This window comes from Balaenoptera ricei, chromosome 1 (assembly GCF_028023285.1).
Source record: "Balaenoptera ricei isolate mBalRic1 chromosome 1, mBalRic1.hap2, whole genome shotgun sequence".
Lineage (NCBI taxonomy): Eukaryota > Metazoa > Chordata > Mammalia > Artiodactyla > Balaenopteridae > Balaenoptera > Balaenoptera ricei.
The window spans coordinates 94,370,545-94,394,573 of NC_082639.1; the positions used below are offsets into that span (position 1 = coordinate 94,370,545).

Consider the following 24,029-nt stretch of genomic DNA (forward strand, 5'->3'; position numbering starts at 1 on the left):
CAAACTCTGTGATTTTGTTATTTTACCTCTTGACTGTTGCATACCTCCCTTCCCAGTTGCAATCACCTGCCAGCTGCTGCTGCTGCTGTTTGAGTCTGCCCTCGCTATGGGGCTCAAGAACCCCCTAGGTTCCTTCTGAAGAACCCACACTGCAGCTCTTTGAGGTGCTTGCCTCGCTGTAGGAAGCTACATGGGGTTATGTGATGCAAAAGAACATGAATTATCTGCTGTGTTCAAGGGGTGGTTGCCCGCACTAGGAAAGGATTTATGATAATAGGATTTTGTTGCAATGAGGGGTCATAACAAATTTAAATAGAAAAGTACTTTTGAAAGAAACAAATGAGTTAAGGATTAAAAATAAAACAGCGGCTGGACTAATCTCTCCATCTGGGGACCAAAAAATACACTGCTTAAACATGATTGTATATTATACCTATCTGTGACTTTGAATTCTGATGGCTGTATTAGACGAACAGTTTTAGGACTCAAAGAGGCTTCATCTGTTCCTGCCAAATATACTGTACCTTTGCCCAGAAGATAAAGACTAAAGATTATTTCTGTCTTTTCTACTCTTTGACCGTATTATTTAGGCCTATTAATCATAGTCATAAAGAAGTACAACAGTGACACAAAATACTTAGAAATAGGGCACTGAAAATGTTCAGGATCTTAATGTTACGGATTTTAACTAACATACATCCCAGTAAGTTAGAAGAAAATAACCAAAAAGTAAAATAATGAAATGAAATAAAAATTCCTCATGTTTCAGTCACAGCCTTCCCCTCTGTGCCTGGAGATTTCCAAAGGTAAGCCATTTTCAAACAAAAAGTGCATTTTAGCATTTAAAACCATTTTAGATTTAAGATGATTAAACATCACAACCATATGTCATAATAACCATATGTTATTATGGCAAAGATAACCTTCCTTCATAAAGGTACAGTAATTGCCAAAGGAGAAACAGCCTAGAGCGTAGGTATGGGGACATTGATAAATGAGAAGATGATGAGAGACGGGCAGTTGTTTTTGAGTTGGTTGGCTTCCTACAGCGGTGCAAAGACTAGAAATAAAAAGAAATGCATTAGCCCCGCTGAAAATGTATTTAGGGCCTTTTTGATTAAATTCTTCTTTTCCTCTGTGACATGAAAACTGGAACTAGACAGGAATTAATTCTTTAAACATTTTTCTTTCTCACTGACTGCCTGCCCTGTTGTTTCTTTGTGTGTACCTAAGTTCAAGTCCAATAGGAAATTCTAGTGATTCAACTTCTTCAGCAGTTCCCCCCTCCCAAATTCCTCGTTTCTGATAGACCACTATCTTGGGAAGTGGGACTGAGACGGTTATGGGAATAAAGTTGCCTATAAAACAAGTTTCCAAATGTTGAAAACTCAAAGTTCAGCATATTTAAAAATAGCCTGGAATCCTGAGAAATGAGCCCCGATTTTCAAAGCATCCCTGAAATCTTCCTCTTTTGGCCTTTTCATACATTATTATATATTTTACAACTACAAGCTATTCTAGTAAATAAGTTGCTTATATTATTGAACTCTTACGGTCTTTGAGAAAATTGAAAATGTGTGTTTGGAACCTCACTGAATTGTTCATAGCTGTTGTTTTAATTGTAAAAGCAGCATGTTAAATATGTCTGTGAGAGTGTGACTTTAAGTTAATGAAACTGGTTTTCATGTATTGTTTATTGAAGTCATTTCATTACTTTATGGTCACACCTCAAACATTTAAAGGTCCCTGTAATTATTTGATGGCTAAATGTGGCTGTCCTTTGAAAGCAAAATAATGTTATTGATCCATTGTTACTCCCGACCCACAGTTTAGTTTAATTGCCTTTTCCCTTTATGAACACTGGCCTCTCATAATTTTCTCATGTAACCAAGGAAATCTCTCAGGAGACACTATACAGGGTGAGAGTCCTGAAGTGTTTTCTGAAGCAGCATTTATTCAGTCAGTCAGTCAGTCAGTCAATAAATAAATGTACTGAATACTTACTAGATTCCAGACCTCATGCTTTTATTTTCTGTATGAATGAAAGTCATAATACATGCCTTCAAAGAGCTCGGGTTTTGTGAGAGGTCCTGTAAATGTGCAAGCAGTTAAACACAAAGAGTGTTTGAAGTGAGCCTAACAGAGCCCAGAGAGGTAACCAAAAGCATCCCAGGGGAGGACTTAATGACAGCTCTCAGAAACAAAGGGCCAGGAGGAGGGTGGTCCAGACAGAGGGAGCTGCACTTGCTGGAGTGGCAGAGAGAACCCTGCTCAAAGTGTTCCTTAAACCTGGAGGAGGAGGAGACAGGGAGGGAGGCAGAAGAGGAAGGTAAGGCACACCGGGGAAAGTCTTTGGAAGCCATGCATTTGGCCTTTACTCTGCAGAAACCAGAGAGCAAATACAAGATTTAATCAGGAGAATGACTTCTATCCAATTAGTATCATATTCTAACTGAATTAATCAGCCATACTTTATGCCTTTTCTTTATGTCCAAACTGGTTTTGTTTTTTATTTTTTATTGTCCAAACTGAGCTGGCTTCCATTTCTGACAGATTTGACTTTGAAGTGTTTTTGCTTATCTGAAAGGTAGGAAGATTTTTCTTTCTGGTCTGAATTTCTCACTTCTATCTTCCTTCCTCAGCTACCTGCTTGAGATCTTTCCCCATGCTAAATTAGAAAGGTGAATCTGCTTCAAAATATAATTAGATAGGACTTTTTTGAAAGATGATATGCTGTTTATATGATATTAATTACCTGCCTTTATAATTATTTGGATTGAATGAACCAGTTTAGAAACCAGTTTAAGTTATAATTCATAAGATTGAAAATAAAAAGTATTTTAGTTGCTAACTGTGAGAAATCACTGAAATCCACGTTTTTTTTTTTTTTTTTAAGATTTATTGATTGATTGATTGCTATGTTGGGTCTTCGTTTCTGTGTGAGGGCTTTCTCTAGTTGCGGCAAGCGGGGGCCACTCTTCATCGTGGTGCGCGGGCCTCTCACTATCGTGGCCTCTCTTGTTGCGGAGCACAGGCTCCAGACGCGCAGGCTCAGTAGCTGTGGCTCACAGGCCTAGTTGCTCCGCGGCATGTGGGATCTTCCCAGACCAGGGCTCGAACCCGTGTCCCCTGCGTTAGCAGGCAGATTCTCAACCACTGCGCCACCAGGGAAGCCCTCAACTTTTTAAAAAATGTTTCCAAGACTAGAGACCAACTTGGTTCAGAGAAGTATGTGAGAAAAGTCTGCCTTGTGATGGGTGTCCATTTCAAATATTTGTTTTGTAGTTTAGGTATAGATGGGGAAATAAGGATTTGCATTTAAAGAATGCATCCCATCTCTTTAATATTTTGCCTCAGTGTCCCAATCAGCTCTTCAGAAATAGAGAATTGCTTCCTTTTTACTTAAGATAATGAAAGGATAAAAATCTTTCAAAGGATCAAAACCATCAATTTAGTCATTTTGGACATCTTAATAAATAGAGTTGCTACACAGCTGTTCTAGTCACTTATTTGGAATTGATTGTGAATATATCCAAAAAGACCAGCTTGACGCTACACTGCTAATTTGATCCCTGCACATAAATGCTCTACGGATGGTGGAGGATTTCAGGTGGAGGATGGTTAAAGTACAATTTGCATGGGCCCCAGCCAGAAAAAAACCCTTCCCATATGTTAGCCATGGAGGTGCAGAACAAGGGGGGAAACACAGCTCTGTGGCAAATGCCTGCAGAAGCAGGACAAAGGATAAAAATATAGATGCAGCTAGCTGGAATTTCCCAGAACCAAAATATCTTATTCTCCCTATGACCTCACAATGAGAAAGTATCCTACATTTCCATTTTAATAATCCAGCATTCTTTCCCATGCTTCCTCTTTGTTTCAGTAGCCTCAGGCCTATGGTAACCCAAAGAGCCTTTTCCCCCAAGGGTATTTCATTATTAGGACATTGTCAGTGATAATAGGACCTCCATTCCCATTTTCCAATATTGAACAAGTGGGATTAAAGCATTATATGAAAGACATTGTCATGTTAATCCCTAACTCTACCATGGCATTTTCTGTTTTGCCCTGTATAGGATCATCTACATTTGGGTTTATAGGCTGAATTTCATTAAATTAAATGCTCTTCCTGGGATTATATGCTCTTTTATTTAATGTTTTGCCCAGGGCTACTCATAATAAGTGTCTTAATGACTCTAAGAAGGGTTTTTGGGTTTTTTTTTTTTTCACTTTAATAGTAGCTGAGGTTAAAAAAAAAAAAAAAAATGATGTTGCTGGAAAAATCATCATTGTCCCACATTAATATATGTAGGTTCATCTCTCTTAATTAAAGCATGTCACTGCATGTACTCCCTAGATAAAATGATTTTTTAAAAACTGAGTGAAAACAAAAATAAAAACAGCTTCATAATAGTCTCTCTATATTTTATTTTATTTAAAAAAGAAAACAATTGGAGTGTCAACTTCATTTTTTTTTTTTTAGGGGCACACATGAACAAATACAGTTTATAATAGCAGCAAACACACTCACATGGCAATTTTAATGTGCCAAACACTCTTCCAAGCATTTACTTCCTCAAAAAGACCCCTATTTTAAGTAGCTATTATTATATCCTTATTTTCCAAATGAGGAAACAGGCACTGAAATTAAAGAACTCGCTTGACTTTGTACATAAGCAAGTGGCAGAGTGGGAACTCAGTGAGGACTGGAACTCAGGGGTCCATCTCCACAGGATACAAAAGGCCACTTCACTGAATGCCTCTTGACTAGAAGGAGACTCAGGCTCCATCGGTGAGCACTCTATGGCCAGCCCAATCTACAGAGGAAAAGACTAGTCTGAGAATGTGAATATCTTCATACAAAGAGAATACAGCCATTTTGTTGTTGCTGCTGTTGCTGCTTCTGCTATTGTTGTTATTATTCATTTATTTTAACCCTTGGACTGGAGGAAGCAAAGGGAAAAGGCAAAATACACAAAGTAAAGGAATACTTCAAAAGAGTCCTAAAAATTAATCACCTCTGTAATAGGGGTCACCAAAATTTTATTGGAATTTTGGACAGGAAATAAAAAACATTTAGGAAATGGTAGTCTTAAAAACTACACTATACAAATGGTTGGGGGAGACCTTCAAGATGGCGGAGGAGTAAGACGTGGAGATCACCTTCCTCCCCACAAATACATCAGAAATACATCTACATGTGGAACAACTCCTACAGAACACCTACTGAACGCTGGCAGAAGACCTCAGACTTCCCAAAAGATATATATATTTTTTCCCTTTTTCTCTTTTTGTGAGTGTGCATGTGTATGCTTCTTTGTGTGATTTTGTCTGTATAGCTAGCTTTGCTTTTACCATTTGTCCTAGGGTTCTGTCTGTCCTTTTTTGTTTGTTTGTTTCTTTTTTTTTAGTATAGTTTTTAGCTTGGTTATCATTGGTGGATTTGTTTTTTGGCTTGGTTGCTCTCTTCTTTCTTTCTTTTTTTTTTATTTTTAACTTTTTAAAAATTTAAAAATTTTTTTATTTATTATTTTAGTAATGCTCTTTATTTTACTTTTTTCTTTCTTTCCTTCTTTCTTTTTTTCTCCCTTTTCTTCTGAGCCGTGTGGCTCACAGGGTCTTGGTGCTCCAGCTGGGTGTCAGGCCTGTGCCTCTGAGGTGGGAGAGCTGAGTTCAGGATATTGGTACACCAGAGACCTCCTGGCTCCACGTAGTATCAAACAGTGAAAGCTCTTCCAGAGATCTCCATCTCAACACTAAGACCCAGCTCCACTCAATGACCAGCAAGCTACAGTGCTGGACACCCTATGCCAAACAACTAGCAAGACAGTAACACAATCCCACCCATTAGCAGAGAGTCTGCCTAAAATCATAATAAGGTCACAGACACCCCAAAACACACCACCAGACGTGGTCCTGCCCACCAGAAAGATAAGACCCAGCCTCATCCAACAGAACACAGGCAACAGTCCCCTACACCAGGAAGGCTACACAAACCACTGAACCAACCTTAGCCACTGGGATCAGACAACAAAAACAACGGGAATTATGAACCTGCAGCCTGTGAAAAGGAGACCCCAAACACAGTAAGTTAAGCAAAATGAGAAGACAGAGAAACACACAGCAGATGAAGGAGCAAGGTAAAAACCCACCAGACCAAACAAATGAAGAAGAACTAGGCAGTCTACCTGAAAAAGAATTCAGACTGATGATAGTAAAGACGATCCAAAATCTTAGAAATAGAATGGAGAAAATACAAGAAACATTTAGCAAGGATCTAGAAGAACTAAAGAGCAAACAAACAATGATGAACAACACAATAAATGAAATTAAAAATTCTCTATAAGGAATCAATAGCTGATTGATTAACTGAGGCAGAAGAACAGATAAGTGACCTGGAAGATAAAATAGTGGAAATAACTACTGCAGAGCAGAATAAAGAAAAAAGAAAAAAGAATGAAAAGAATTGAGGACAGTCTCAGAGACCTCTGGGACAACATTAAATGCACCAACATTCTAATTATAGGTGTCCCAGAAGAAGAAGAGAAAAAGAAAGGGACTGAGAAAATATTTGAAGAGATTATAGTTGAAAACTTCCCTAATATGGGAAAGGAAATAGTCAATCAAGTCCAGGAAGTGCAGAGAGTCCCATACGGGATAAATCCAAGGAGAAACATGCCAAGACACATATTAATCAAACTACCAAAAATTAAATACAAGGAAAAAATATTAAAAGCAGCAAGGGAAAAATAACAAATAACATACAAGGGAATCCCCATAAGGTTAACAGCTGATCTTTCAGCAGAAACTCTGCAAGCCAGAAGGGAGTGGCAGGACATATTTAAAGTGATGAAAGAGAAAAACCTACAACCAAGATTACTCTACCCAGCAAGGACCTCATTCAGATTTGACGGAGAAATTTAAACGTTTAAAGACAAGCAAAAGCTAAGAGGATTCAGCACCACCAAACTAGCTTTACAACAAATGCTAAAGGAACTTCTCTAGGCAGGAAACACAAGAGAGGGAAAAGACCTACAATAACGAACCCAAAACAATTAAGAAAATGGTAATAGGAACATACATATCGATAACTACCTTAAATGTAAATGGATTAAATGCTCCAACCAAAAGACATAGACTGGATGAATGGATACAAAAACAAGACCTGGGGGCTTCCCTGGTGGTGCAGTTGTTGAGAATCTGCCTGCCAATGCAGGGGACACGGGTGCGAGCCCTGGTTTGGGAAGATCCCACATACCGTGGAGAGACTCGGCCCATAAGCCACAATTGCTGAGCCTGCACGTCTGGAGCCTGTGCTCCACAGCAAGAGAGGCCGCGATAGTGAGAGGCCCGCTCACCGTGATGAAGAGTGGCCCCCACTTGCCGCAACTAGAGAAAACCCTCGCACAGAAACAAAGACCCAACACAGCCATAAATAAATAAATAAATAAAATTTTAAAAAGAACAAAAAACAAAAACAAGACCTGTATACATGTTGTCTACAAGAGACCCACTTCAGACCTAGGGACACATACAGACTGAAAGTGAGTGGATGGAAAAAGATATTCCATGCAAATGGAAATCAACAGAAAGCTGGAGTACCAATTCTCGTATCGGACAAACCAGACTTTAAAATAAAGACTATTACAAGAGACAAAGAAGGAAACTACATAATGATCAAGGGATCAATCCAAGAAGAAAATATAACAATTGTAAATATTTATGCACCCAACATAGGGGCACCTCAATACATAAGGCAAATGCTAACAGCTACATAAAAGGGGAAATTGACAGTAACACAGTCATAGTAGGGGACTTTAACACCCCACTTGCACCAATGGACAGATCATCCAAAATGAAAATAAATAAGGAAACACAAGCATTAAATGATACATTAAACAAAATGGACTTAATTGATATTTATAGGACATTCCATCCAAAAACAACAGAATACACTTTCTTCTCAAGTGCTCATAGAACATTCTCCAGGATAGATCATATCTTGGGTCACAAAAGAAGCCTTAGTAAATTTAAGAAAATTGAAATCATATCAAGTATCTTTTCTGACCACAATGCTATGAGACTAGATATCAATTACAGGAAAAAATCTGTAAAAAATACAAACACATGGAGGCTAAGCAATACACTAGTAAATAACCAAGAGATCACTGAAGAAATCAAAAAGTACCTAGAAACAAATGACAATGAAAACACGATGACCCAAAACCTATGGGATGAAGCAAAAACAGTTCTAAGAGGGAAGTTTATAGCAATACACTCCTACCCCAAGAAACCAGAAACATATCAAATAAACAACCTAACCTTACACCTAAAGCAATTAGAGAAAGAAGAAGAAAAAACCCCCAAAGTTAGCAGAAGGAAAAAAATCATAAAGATCAGGTCAGAAACATATGAAAAAGAAATGAAGGAAACAGTAGCAAAGATCAATAAAACTAAAAGCTGGTTCTTTGAGAAGATAAAATTGATAAACCATTACCAGACTCATCAAGAGAAAAATGGAGAAGACTCAAATCAATAGAATTAGAAATGAAAAAGGAGAAGTAACAACTGACACTGCAGAAATACAAAGGATCATGAGAGATTACTACAAGCAAGTATACGCCAATAAAATGGACAACCTGGAAGAAATGGACAGATTCTTAGAAAAATACAACCTTCCAAGACTGAACCAGGAAGAAATAGAAAATATGAACAGACCAATCACAAACACTGAAATTCAGATTGTGATTAAAAATCTTCCAACAAACAAAAGCCCAGGACCAGATGGCTTCACAGGTGAATTCTATCAAACATTTAGAGAAGAGCTAACACCTATCCTTCTCAAACGCTCCAAGATACAGCAGAGGGAGGAACACTCCCAAACTCATTCTACAAGGCTGCCATCACCCTGATACCAAAACCAGAAAAAGATGTCACAGAGAAAGAAAACTACAGACCAATATCACTGATGAACATAGATGCAAAAATCCTCAACAACATACTAGCAAATAGAATCCAACAGCAAATTAAAAGGATCATACACCATGATCAACTGGGGTTTATCTCGGGAATGCAAGGATTCTTGAATATACACAAATCAATCAATATGATACACCATATTAACAAATTGAAGGAGAAAAACCATATGATCATCTCAATAGATGCAGAAGAAGCTTTTGACAAAATTCAACACCCATTTATGATAAAAACCCTCCAGAAAGTAGGCATAGAGGAAACTTTCCTCAACATAATAAAGGCCATATATGACAAACCCACAGCCCACATCATTCTCAATGGTGAAAAACTGAAACCATTTCTACTAAGATCAGGAACAAGACAAGGTTGCCCACTCTCACCGCTATTATTCAACACAGTTTTGGAAGTTTTAGCCACAGCAATCAGAGAAGAAGAAGAAATAAAAGGAATCCAAATTGGAAAAGAAGAAGTAAAGCTGTCACTGTTTGCAGATGACATGATACTATGCATAGAGAATCCTAAAGATGCTACCAGATAACTACCAGAGCTAATCAATGAATTTGGTTAAGTATCAGGATACAAAATTAATGCACAGAAATATGTTGCATTCCTATACACTAATGATGAAAAATCTGAAAGAGAAATTAAGGAAACACTCCCATTTACCACTGCAACAAAAAGAATAAAATACCTAGGAATAAACCTACCAAGGGAGACAAAAGACCTGTATGCAGAAAACTATAAGACACTGAAGAAAGAAATTAAAGATGATACAGAGGGAGAGATATACCATGTTCTTGGATTGGAAGAATCAAAACTGTGAAAATGACTCTACTACCCAAAGCAATCTCAGATTCAGTGCAATCCCTATCAAGCTACCAATGACATTTTTCACAGAACTAGAACAAAAAATTTCACAATTTGTATGGAAACACAAAAGACCCCGAATAGCCAAAGCAATCTTGAGAAAGAAAAACGGAGCTGGAAGAATCAGGCTCCTGGACTTTGGACTATACTGTACAAAGCTACAATAGTCAAGACAGTATGGTACTAGCACAAAAACAGAAATATAGATCAATGGAACAGGATAGAAAGCCCAGAGAGAAACCCACGCACATATGGTCACCTTATTTTTGATAAAGGAGGCAAGAATATACAATGGAGAAAAAACAGCCTCTTCAATAAGTGGTGCTGGGAAAACTGGACAGCTACATGTAAAAGAATGAAATTAGAACACTCCCTAACACCATACACAAAAATAAACTCAAAATGGATGAAAGACCTAAATGTAAGGCCAGACACTATAAAACTCTTAGAGGAAAACATAGGCAGAATACTCCATGACATAAATCACAGCAAGATCCTTTTTGACCCACCTCCTAGAGGAATGGAAAAACAAAAACAAACAAATGGGACCTAATGAAACTTAAAAGCTTTTGCACAGCAAAGGAAACCATAAACAAGACGAGAAGACAGCCCTCAGAATGGGAGAAAATATTTTCAAATGAAGCAACTGACAAAGAATTAATCTCCAAAATTTACAAGCAGCTCATGCAGCTCAATATCAAAAAAACAAACAGCCCAATCCAAAAATGGGCAAAAGACCTAAATAGACATTTCTCCAAAGAAGATATACAGATTGCCAACACATGAAAGGATACTCAACATCACTAATCATTAGAGAAATTCAAACCAAAACTACAGTGAGGTACCACCTCACACCAGTCAGAATGGCCATCATCAAAAAATCTACAAACAATAAATGCTGGAGAGGGTGTGGAGAAAAGGGAACCCTCTTGCACTGTTGGTTGGAATGTAAATTGATACAGCCAGTGTGCAGAACAGTATGGAGGTTCCTTAAAAAACTAAAAATAGAACTACCATATGACCCAGCAATCCCACTAGTGGGCATATACCCTGAGAAAACCATAATTCAAAAAGAGTCATGTACCACAATGTTCACTGCAGCTCTATTTACAATAGCTAGGACATGGAAGCAACCTAAATGTCCATCATCAGATGAATGGATAAAGAAGATGTGGCACATATATACAATGGAATATTACTGAGCCATAAAAAGAAACGAAATTCAGTTATTTGTAGTGAGGTGGATGGACCTAGAGTCTGTCATACAGAGTGAAGTAAGTCAGAAAGAAAAAAACAAATACCATATACTAACACATATATATGGAATCTAAAAAAAAAAAAATGGTTCTGAAGAACCTAGGGGCAGGACAGGAATAAAGACGCAGACATAGACTATGCACTTGAGGACACAGGAAGGGGGAAGGGTAAGTTGGGATGAAGTGAGAGAGTGGCATGGACATATATACACTACCAAATGTAAAATAGATAGCTAGTGTGGAAGCAGCCACATAGCACGGGGAGATCAGCTTGGTGCTTTGTGACCACCTAGAGGGGTGAGATAGGGAGGGTGGGAGGGAGATGCAAGAGGGAGGAGATATGGGGTTATATGTATATGTATAGCTGATTCACTTTGTTATAAGGCAGAAACTAACACACCATTGTAAAGCAATCATACTCCAATAAAGATGTTAAAAAAAAAAAAAAGATATACTGAGCCCCATATAAGATTAAAAAAAAAAAAAGTTTGGGTTTTAAAAGCCAGAAGGCCATTAAAATTTAAACACTAATTCCTAAGGATACCAGTAAGTTTTATGCTTGTCTTAGTGTTCCCATTTTCTTTCTTTCTTTCTTTTTTTTTTGGTCATGTTTTCCTGGTATATTTCTATTCAACCAAAGGTACAAAGCAGTTTGTAATTTAAAAATTTCCAATGGTTTCCATATGCATTCCTTTCACACTAAAGTCCTCACTTGGTCAAAGTGGCAAATATGTTCACTGGGTAAAATTCAGTGCTATACATAATAGAGATAAATTGACAAAGGTGCTTGAAATGATCATCAGTGTTGGGAACTGTAAGACAGTTAATTTACTTAACCCCTGCAATCGTCAAAATTAGACCCAGGAAAGACCTTAAAAGTCATTTAGTTTAACTCTGAACTTGTTGTTTTGGATGATTTTCATAGATATAAATCCAGAACCTGTTAGAACTCATTTTTTTTAAAATTTATTTTATTTATTTTTGGCTGCGTTGGGTCTTCGTTGCTGCTTGTGGGCTTTCTCTAGTTGCAGCAAGTGGGGGCTACTCTTCGCTGTGGTGCACGGGCTTCTCATTGCGTTGGCTTGTCTTGTTGCAGAGCACGGGCTCTAGGTGCACGGGCTTCAGTAGTTGTGGCTCACAGGCTCAGGCTTAGTAGTTGTGGCTCGCAGGTTCTAGAGTGCAGGCTCAGTAGTTGTGGCTCACGGGCCCAGTTGCTCCACAGCATGTGGCATCTTCCCGGACCAGGGCTCGAAACCGTGTCCCCTGCCTTGGCAGGTGGATTCTTAACCACTGTACCACCAGGGAAGCCCTAGAACTCTTTTTTAAGTGTTTTCCCTCAAACTCTACTCTTTACTTTCCCTCCCTAAAATAGTATTCTTCTGGTAATGAATAATTTACATTTGCTACTTCCGTTTTACCCTCATTATATGTTCCTCCCCCACAAGATAAAAACCTCAGTCTTGCTATTTGCTTCTTTCAAACACTAATAAACTACTTCTCTAGTGTGTGAGGTTTGTGCTATAGATGCCAGAGATATTTTGCAGACTGATTTCTTTTTATTAGGTCTCTAGTTTTCTTCTTTAACTGATTATTAAAATTTTATAGTTTTCTTTATATCTTGAATCAGAAATATAATTTGAAATTCTGTTGTTTCTATTATAATCCTATTGATTCAAACCCCAGAATAATGACAATTTGTTACTTGGGTCAGAAACTTGCTATAAGTACTGAGTTAGGTGAGAGGGACACCGCAGAACTATGATTGTGTGAACATTTCATTCTTCCCTTTGAATGCAAATTATAGTTTATCTAAAAATGACTGGATGCACCAGAAGATGCACATTGAAATTTTGGCCATGTTTGCATGATAGTAAACAGTGATTGAAAAATGAAAATACTCATTTGATCATCTCACGATAGTAGTTTTCTGATATAATATCATATAAAAATGAATGAGCTTTTTGATCTTCTCAGCTTTCTAGGTATTTTACTTGAACTGGCCCCTGACAAGAGCAATTTCTGATAATACAGACTATAAAGAGGCTTTGTGAGGATAGGGAGAAGGTTTGCTGAAATATTGCTCTATATTTTCTGGGTCTGCTTTGGGACCTCTTTTCACACTCATTCCGAAGTTAAATTGGGGAAAAGGACCCTTATTTCATTCTGACATTCGTCAGTGAGGAAAAGGTCTACCTTGCCTCCAACAGCTGTAGTAGCAACAACAATCTTCATAGAGTGAAGTTCAACTGTAGCATCAGCAACAAGACAAAAGTAAGTAACAACAGCTAGTAATGGATCCACCAGAGCCTCTAGGTTTTGACCAGGGTCTTCTACAGCAGTCACAATCATTATTACTACTTTTTTTAGAGCACATCACTTCTAAGAATGTTGGGACTGCGTTACCCCTGTTTAGACATCCTCCTGTCTAACTTCTCTGGGCTCCAAACCAACAGCATCTCCACCATTGTCACCAGGCAGTACTATCATCAAGATGCTGATGTTTAGAGATCCCCAGAAGTCAATCAGGTGAATATTTTCCCTCCCAAACCACACACAGATTGCCCTGGTTTCTTCTGTTGGCATTTCTGTTGCTTAACACACCTGGTAACTGGAAACCACTAATTCAAAGCTAGTATTTTACATAAAGAAAGGAAGTCACAGCTGAGACTCCTCTCCAAGTTTAGTTCTTGGGGAGGGGAAAAGCAAGGCAAAGGATCTAGACAGCCTTGATGAACTACAGCTTCAGCCCAAGTAAGTACATCTGAAGAGCTGTAGTTACTATGGGTCAGAGCCCAAATAAGTAGGAGTTCTCGTGATATTAGCCATTCTTTAATTAGCTCATTTCTTTTCAGTTTTTCATTCCTTAATTCATTGGTCCATCAGGTATTTTCTGAGCTCCTGCCATGCACTGGGCACTGAACTGGAGATGTGGAAATGAACAAGGTACACAGAGTCCCCGCCCTTAAGAAATGGGCAGTCAAATAAAAAATAAAGACATTAGACAAATAAATACACAAAGGATTATTTGATCACAAATGGAAGAAATGCCACTCAAGCATCTAAAATTTTCATAAAATACCAGACAACTTTCAGTGGCCAATTTGATAACAATAATTTGATTTATTAACGTGTAAGAACTGCTGGAAAGTAAAATTTTTCTTCCTTTTCATGTTTCACAGAATTTTTAAAAATCTCTTCCTAAAAATTCAAATAAATATTTCAATTAATATTTTATTTCTAAGTCTGCTGTTGATCACAGGTGACAAATTTATTATTTGAAAAGATAACACTGTATTATAATATGTCATTTGTTGGTCCAAAATCTATTACATAATGGAAACAAAAGATATGTATACAGTACTCTGCCTGGGCACTGTGAACTATAGAAAAACTACATTCTAGGTGTTTACAATCATGGAGGAGAAATAAGATATGTAGTGAAATAATCACAAAACAAAATTATGAGATAAAGCCCATGGAAGTTAACATATGTAATAAGTTCTACTTATATATTTTGAAGTGAAAAACTATAATGCATGAACTGATAAAGACTTTTGGCCCTGATTTATACATCTACACTAAAAGTTTTATTAAGTTACTTTTAAAAGGCTATGGTACATGTAGTAATACATAATAAATCACATGAAATCTGAATGACTCCAGAAAGTTAGGGGCACATAAGTGGAGACTGGTAGGGAGACTAATTTCGTTAGGGTGGCCAGATGGAGCATTTGTGTGAAGGATGGGGTAATGAGGGCAGTTCAGGAAAGAGGAGCAACAGAAGGTATTTTATCATAAAAATTCAAGGTATGCCTGGAGACAAGCAGTAGACCAGTTGGCTAAAATAGAGAGTTATTTTATTGTTAAAGACCATAATGGTAGGTTGGGATCTAACTGTGGTGAACTTTGAATGCCCAACTAAGGAGTTTAGATTCTAACTGATAGTTTATGCCATTGAAGTTTTTGGGGACAGGGGAGTTTTATGATCAAAGTTGAAAAATCCATCTGGCTGAAGAACACATAATGAGGATGATATAGTACATTGTAATTACTCCAGGTAGTAGCTGGGAGTTGAGAAATAAATACATGAATTAGAAGATCTTAAAAATCACTTATGTTGACGTGAGCATATGGTATACACATTTCCCAGGAGATTATTTGCCTTCTGTTAAAAAAAAAAGACAAAACCAATGAAAAAGCAATGTCTCTCTCACCCCCAAAAGGGAGGGCGGTAAAAGACAAAATAAAGGGTTATCTGTAAGTCCATCTGTTAGTAATAGGCAGAGTTGAAACCCTTTGGCCTGGTGCAAAACTTTATTCTTAGCTATGAACGCTCTTAATTAGGGTAACCACTGTAGTTATGACTGGATTTGGAATCAGTCCATTAGAGGATCTGGTGGCAAAGAACTGGAAACCAGTATCTAACAGGAATAATACAAAGTTGGCCATTTACCTATGTGTGAGTTGATACTTTTGTAAATGATTCTGATCAGAGGGGGGGAAGGCAATGGAATCAATGTTGTGTTTATTGTAAAGGGGAATACACATAACCCAAAGCTTTGAAAAGTGATAAACCCCAATATATGTACCCCAAGTACATGGCTGCATTGCCACAGCTCCTAGAAGAATGGATATATGGATATGAGAGTGACTGGGGAATGGGCAAAGCTAATAACACTTCTCAGTTGGCTTGCTTTCTTTTTAAAACTTTTTTTCTAAAATCTTTAAGACAGGTAGGTTTATACCTTTGAGACCTGTACTAATTTTTGAGGCACATTTTATACTCTTTCCATTTAGGCATTAATCAGGGAGTTGGTCTTTTTGAAGTGCGAATCGTGAATAGTGAATATGAAACATTTTAAGAATGTAGTAGGAAAGCTATTAGCACTTTGGGGATGGCTGCTTAGTGGCGTGAGAGACCTAATGAATACTCTGAGTTATCTAGCTCTTTTCATCTATGGTAATTAGCCTTAAGAAGGCAAGTTAAAAAAATTATTTCTAAATCTTGTACAGTGTAACTTCCCACTTAGCATTTCTTTTCTCCTCACTAGCTTTACAACCTGAGGCAATCCCAGATATTCCCTATGGGAAAGATGTATTTGAGAGTTACACTTATGGCGCTTGCCTTTATTAATTTTATGAAAAAAAATCATTTTAACATTCATTTTTATATTTGAGTATTCAAGAATTCAAGGGTTGGATTTGAGTATTGCTGTGAGATTTTGAAAAAAATAGAAATAAGGTATAGTGACAATAAATCATGACCCAAACATCTTAATTAAATATTCTGAAACTCCACATCTTTTTTAAAAGATATATTTTACTGTTTCTCTTAGGAGTCTTCTTATAATTTGTTGAAACATTCCAAGGAATTATAGATACTAAGCTATCTTATTTGATTGATGTTGGTAGATGACAGGAGATTAATCTAGAATCCTAACTCTCTCTTGTTATTTGATTGAACAGATCCATGCCACCTTCTTTCCTCTTTGCCTGTAAACACACACACACACACACACACACTCATTCACATACCCTTTATTTTTCAGAATTCTTAACTGCTTCCCACTCCCACCACAATTTTGCCACCCCGTTGCAAATTTCTATAGCCAGTTGCTTTTTAAGGTGACAGTGAGGGAGACTTTTTATTGATCATCTTACCTCCCACACAATTTATTGGAGGTTGACACACTCCCTGCCATTTTTTTTTTTCCTTTGTGAAGGTTGAAGGAGCCATTCATTATAGAGATGGCTTCATTAAAAAAGCAACCCCAAAGTTCTAGTGGATTAAGCTCTTTAGCTACAGAGTAAAATCCTTTGCAATCTTATGGCAATCGATGCCCCCCATCCTTTCCTGATGAAGTTAAAAGACCGTATATGGATTTTCCTTTCATTTTTTATAAGTGCTCTTTGGACTTTTGTATCTTACCATGCTGTATTCTCTGAGGAGAATTCCTGGCTATAGCTCTTTGTTTTTATTTCTTTATACATTGACAGTTTTAAAAATAGAAATCATTTTGCATCAATTTGGCTGATCTCGACATTTTCTCTATTTATATTAGTTTAAGGCATCTTTGGGCCACTTCTTTCTCATTTTTTTTTTCTGTTTGGTCTCTATGTTTGGTGCCACTTGTGATAAGGGAGGGCTGAGGCAGAGCTGAGTCCACACTTAAGTCCCTTTGTGTACCTGTGAAATTCCCTTGAGAATTCCTGCCTGTTACACCTGACTTATCTCCACTGAAAGAAAGGTTTTGATCAAATATGCAGGCAGGGCATTTTGTGTGATTTGGGTGCAGTGAGTATTTTACCTCTTTGCTTTTCTCACGAGATGATGAGAACCTTGACTGTGTCTTTACTCATCTTTCTCGCCTCCAGTGTCTTGCACGGCAGGCATCAACAAATGTTTGTTGAGCGAATGAATGTGCAAATGAGTGAATGTTGCATGAAATACTAATCCTGGTGTGATGATTGTATCTTGTTTCTCATTGTTCCAATATTCTATTTCACTGTCCTCTCTCAGAATAATGCCTCCCTGAATTCCCTGAAGAATTACAGAAGAGTAGAAGCTGATAAAAATGCACAACAAATCAGTGGTGGGAAAGGAAACTAGAAGTCTGTACCTCTGTACATTGGCACACTGTTATAAATTCACCCCTCCAGCCTATATGAATTACTTTTCCGGAAATTAGAGGATTTTCATTAATGAAAATTTAAATACAGCACTTCTCTTTATTTTATTAATTTGGCAATGGATTGGAATGGTGAGAGTCTGGAACTGGGAGGACTTCCTGAAAGGGAGTCAACTAAGAGTCAACTAACGGTGGTTAACAGAATAATCATAGGCATTGAAAACTATGTCGTGAGTTGAGATTTGCAGGGCTGTAAGCCTAGACAGTGAGATAAGTGTCACATGGAAATTTCTGAAAAGCAGTGAGTTCTTCCTGTCAGGTGATTTGGTTATATTGATCCTCAGTGGTTTTGACATCATTTGTTTACAACTTACTCTAAACCAGATAGCTTCCTGTTAAATTCTCAATATTAGGAGTAGGAAATATGAGCCCCAAATGTGTCTTGTTCTAATCTTCCAATCATGCTCCTCTTTTGTTATAAGTAAAAGAAATTATTTGTTAATAAATATATAAGAAAATAGAGCAGAGCTGTGAAAGTAGAGCAAAAATTTGGAGCATTCTGTTTAGTGTTCTGATTGGCTTACTACCAGTGGGTGCTTCTCTTTAATTCAATGTCCAGTAATGATCAATGTATTTGAGAATGCATCTTGGAATTAATGGGCAATTTGAAACCTTCTCCAGTTCTCTACCCCTTGCCCCAAGCAAAATTAATCTTTCCAATCTCTGTGCTTTCTTAGTATCTTGTACATAATTCTAATTGCATTTGTCACATTTTAGAAGGATTTTTTAACTGCTTTTCATTTTCCTTTTATTCAAATGTGAGAGTCTGTGTTTCATTCATCTTATTTTTCTCCTGTAAATATGCAATATGTGTTAGCTGAAATGGGGATTACTGAGAAGTACCAGTGTATAGTGATGTGAGAGGTAAATAGTATATCAGGAAAATGTGCTGGATGTGCAGTTTTTCCAAATTTAGACTTATTGTCACACAACCAAGCTATTTAACCCAGTGAACTCCAGTTTCCTCATTCATAAGATGAGGACAGTAGTTACAAAAAAGAATCAAAAGAAAGATGAGGCGTAGACTATTTTCAGAGCTTTAAAGTGTTATTCAATTAACATTATAATTTTGTTAGCATTTCAGCCAATGAGAGTGATTTTTGGGTCCCCCAGCCTCCCTGAACATGTTTCAGTGAAAACTATCAGTTTACCTAAAGTTTCAAGATTTGGGGTCTCATCCACAGATTTTCTTCACTTCATGTCAACATTTATTGAATTCCTACTATGTTCAAAGTGCTATGATGAGTTAAAGGGGTGTTGATTGCACCTCCGTAAATCACAGTCTCAATGTTGTCAGACACATTGTGGTACAGTGTACAAAAACTACAGAGTCGACATTCAGAAACTGCTCTTCAGTCATTTAACTTTATCAATTCAGCATGGATTTGGGAGACATTTAGATCTTTGTTAAAACGTCCACACTGAGCTTCTATTTTTTTATTAGTAAAAAGGGATAACAAAGTCTACCTCATGGCGCTGTAATAGAGATTAATGAGATGATACATGTTAAACACCAAGTAGCATGCCTGACATACAGAAGACATTCAACCAATACTGGCAATTTCCATCATTATTCAAGAAAGAGAAAGATCAGTGTGGGCCGGAAGAGTAAGAGATGGAATTCATAGGGAGATAGGGCATACATTGGATGTGAAGGCAATTTGCATAGAGGTAAAGCATGAACAGAGGTGACTAAGCTAATACAGGCATCAACATAAACCTAGTGCTCAGGCTAGAACCCGGGTGTCAACTGTAGCTCTTCTCTTCCCCTCATACTTATCCCTAATAGTCAATTCACTACTATGTTCTATCCATTCTGACTTCCAAATATTTCTCAAGCTTATATAATCCTCTCAATTCTCACTGTGCCTCTCCATTTCTAGCACCTCTTTCCAGCCATGATCCCTCCAGCTATCTTCAGTCCCCAGAGTGTCCTTCACTCTCTTGCCTCGAGGGCTTTGAACATGCAGCTTGCTTAACCTTGAGCACTCAGCCCCTTGGCCACCTTTCCTTCCCTATAAGCACACACCAACCACACATACACTAACTCCTAGTCTCTTTTCCTCCAGTAAGTCCTTATCATAACATTGATTGCCTGCTTATTTCTCTCTGTCCTTCACCAGAATGTAAGCACAAAAGGCACTTTGCTAACCATAAAAGAGCCCAGTTTCCACAAATTCCCAGCCCCGTGTCTAACAATATTCCTGCATCGAGCCCCCAAACTTTGCCCTTCTTTCCATTACTGTGGATGAACTGTCCCCTATTTTATCTGAGACTAACTTCTCTCTACATGAATGGATCCCACCCCTTCTCACCAAAAGACATTGCTGCAAATATTCTACCCTTTTTCTCCTACATTACCATCTTCCTTTCTAATACCATTTATGCAAATATGCTAAAATATATCCCATCTTAAAAAAAAAACTCCCTTAACTTCACATCTTCCTCTAGCCATTGCCCCATTTCTTTATTTCTTCTTACAACCAAGCTCCTTGAAAAAGTTGTCTAAACTGATTTTCTCTACTTCCTTTTATTCCATTCTCTCTCTAACCACTCTAATCATTCTTTTGTCCCACCATTCTAACAAATCAATTCTTGTCGATGTCACCACTGATCTCCACATTGTCGGATTCAATGGTGAGATCTCAGACTTCATCTTTCTTGATTTACCAACACATTGGACTCAGTTGATTACTTCTCCCTTCTAGAAACCTTTCTTCACTTGACTTTTTGGACCCCTCTCTCATCAGTCTTTCTCACTCTCCTTTGCTGGTTTCTCCTCTCAAGGTGCAATCTTTTTTTCTCTGTCTCTACTTGTATTCCTGGCAAACAAGTCTCATAGTTTTAAATGTCAACTATACGTGGATAAGCCCCAAATAAATAGTTCAAACCCAGTCCTCACCACTGAACTCCAGACTTATTGCCTACTTCATTTCAAACTTATCTTAGACAAAGTTTTCAATTCCCACCTCCTTCCCTAAACCACTGAACACACAGACATCCCTAGTTCAATGCAACACCATTCTGCCAGTTGCTTAGGGCAAAAATCTTGGAGTCCTCTCTTTATCAACTCTCCTTATTACATCCAAAACCTTGGAGTCTTGTCTTTACTACATCCAGTTCATCAACAAATACATCTAGAATCCAACCATCCAAGCCACTATCGTTACCCATGTGGCTAATCACAGTAATTTCCTATCTGGTCTCACTGTTTCCACCCTTGCTCTCTACAGTCTTTTTTTTAAACTGAGGTAAAATTGGTATGTAACATTATATAAATTTCAGGTATACAACATTATAGTTTCATATACGTATACACTACTAAGTGATTGCCGCTGTAAATCTAGTTACCATCCATCACCATACATTTTATCCCCTTCACCCATTTCACCCTCTCCCCAACCTCCTTCCCTTCTGGTAACCAATAGTCTGTTCTCTGTATCTATGAGTTTGTTTTTGTTTTGTTTTGTTTTGTTTTTTAGATTCCACATGTAAGTGAATTCATATGGTATTTGTCCTTCTTCATCTGATTTATTTCCCTTAAGGTCCATACACATTTTCATAAATGGCAAGATTTCCTTATTTTCTTATGACTGAGTATATATGCCATTATATATGTGTATATGTACATGTATATATATGTATATATATGTCTCACATCTTCAACCATACATCCATCAATGTACACTTAGGTTTTTCCATGTGTTGGCTATTGTAAATAATGCTGCAATGAATATAGGGGTGCATATATCTTTTTGAATTAGTGTTTTTTTATTCTTCAGATAAATACACAGAAGTGGAATTCCTGGATCATATGGTAGTTCTAAGTTTTTTGAGGAGTCTCCATACTGTTTTCCATAATGGTTGTACCAATTTACATTCCCACCAACAGTATGAAGGTTCCCTTTTCTGCACATCCTCTCCAGCACTTGTTATTTATTGTCTTTTTGATAATAGCTATTCCAACAGGTATGAAGTGATATCTCATTGTGGTTTTTATTTGCATTTCCCTGATGATTAGTGATGTTGAACATCTTATGCACCTGTTGGCCATGTGTATTTCTTCTTTCATTTTATAAGGCCAGCATTACCTTGTTACCAAAACCAGATAAGGATATTTTTTTCACGAAGCAAGAAAATTAGAGGTAAATATCCCTGATGAGCATAGGTGCAAAAATCTTCAACAAAATATTAGTAAGCTTAATCAAATAATACATTAAAAAGATCATACACCATGATCAAGTGAGATTTATTCCAGGGATGAAAAGGTGGTCCAACATCTATAAATCAATCAACATGTTACAGCACATTAACAGAATAAAGGATAAAAATCAAATGATCATTTTGGTAGATTCAAAAAAAGCATTTGACAAGATTCAACATTGATTTATGATAAAAAAAAAAAAAACTCTCAACAAAGTTGACATAGCGGAAACTCTCAAGAAAGTAGGTATAGAAGAAAGTGGGTACCTCATCATAATAAAGGCCATCTATGAAAAACCCACAGGTAACATCATGCTCAATGGTGAAAAGCTGAACACTTTTCCTCTAAGCTCAGGAACAAAACAAAATAGTAGTGGCCCACTCTCATCACTTTTTAAACACAGTATTGCAAGTCCTAGCCACAGCAATCAGGCAAGAAAAAGAAATGAAAGGCATCCAAACTGGAAAGGAAGAAGTAAAACTCATTATTTGCAGATGACATCATATTATATTTAGAAAATCCTAAAGATTCCACAGAAAAACTGTTAGAACTAATAAATGAATTCAATTAAGTTGCAGGAAACAAAATCAATATATAGAAATCTGTGGCATTTCTATACACTAATAAAGAACTACCAGGGTGAGAAATTAAGAAAACAGTCCCACTTAAAATTACATCAAAAAGAATAAAATGGCTAAGCATAAATGTAACCGAGGAGGTGAAAGACCTATTCACTGAAAACTGTAAGACATTGATGAAAGAAATTGAAGAAGACACAAATAAATGGAAAGATATTACATGCTCATGGACTGGAAGAATTAATAGTGTTAATGCAATCCCTATCAAAAGTCCAATGGCTCTTTTCACAGAACTAGAACAAAGACTTTTAAAATTTGTATGAAGCCACAAAAGATCCACAGTAGCCAAACCAATCTTGAGAAAGAACAAAGCTGGAGGTATCAAATGCTCTGATTTTAAACTATACTACAAAGCTACAGTAATCAAAACAGGATGGTACTGGCCTAAAAACACACACACAGATTGATGAAAGAGAATAGAGATCACAGAAATAAATCCACACATATATGGACAATTAATTTACAACAAATGAGCCAAGAACATACAATAGGTAAAGGACAATCTCTTCAATAAATGGTGTTAAGGAAACTGGACAACCACATGCAAAAGAGTGAAACTAGACCACTATCTTATACCATACACAAAAATTAACTCAAAATGGATTAAAGACTTGAATGTAAGACCTGAAACCATAAAATTCTTAGAAGAAAACATATGTGGTAAGCTCCTTGACATCAGTTTTAGTGATTTTTTTTGGGGGGGGGGGCAATCCAAAGGCAAAGGAAACAAAAATAAGCAAATGGGACTACACCAAACTAAAAATCTTCTGCACAGAGAAGGAAACCTTCAACAAAATGAAAAGGCAACTTACTGAATGGGAGAAAATATTTGCAAATCATATATCTGATAAGGGGTTAATATACAAAATATGTAAAGAACTCACACAGCTCAACACAGACACACAAAAAGAAAACCAAACCAAACAAAATAAAATCAAATAACCCAATTTAAAAGTGGGTAGAGGATCTAAAAATTCTTTTAAAATGTAAGGTGTTTAATTCTACTCCTCTGTTAAAACATTTTCCATTGTTTTCTTACCTCTAATAAATAAAAATCAAACTCTTTATGGTGGCTCTACTACCTCTCTGCCTTTATCTCCTATTAGATGCTCTCTTGCTTAGTTTGCAACCCATAGGCCACTTCTTGGTTTATACTACACACCCAAACATGCCTTCACCTCAGGGCCTTTTTGCTTGCTGTTCTCTCTGCCTGGAATTTTTTTACTCCAAAATCTACATGGCTCACTCTCATTTTCCTCAGTTCTCTGCTTACTTGTTACCTTGTCAGTGAAACCTTACTTGATTACCTAAGTAAAATAGTATCCCCATTTTCACCCATGGCACACTCAGTTTTGTTTGCCCCACTCTTTTTTCCCCATAGTAATTACTGCTCCATGAT

The 24,029-nt window shown here is 37.2% G+C and overlaps 1 protein-coding gene across 6 annotated transcripts in view; it reads left to right on the top strand.

The window, feature by feature from the left end:
* The window catches only part of NTNG1 (netrin G1), a 325,003-nt gene that overhangs the window by 86,045 nt on the left and 214,929 nt on the right, over positions 1-24,029 (top strand). The window lies entirely within an intron of this gene.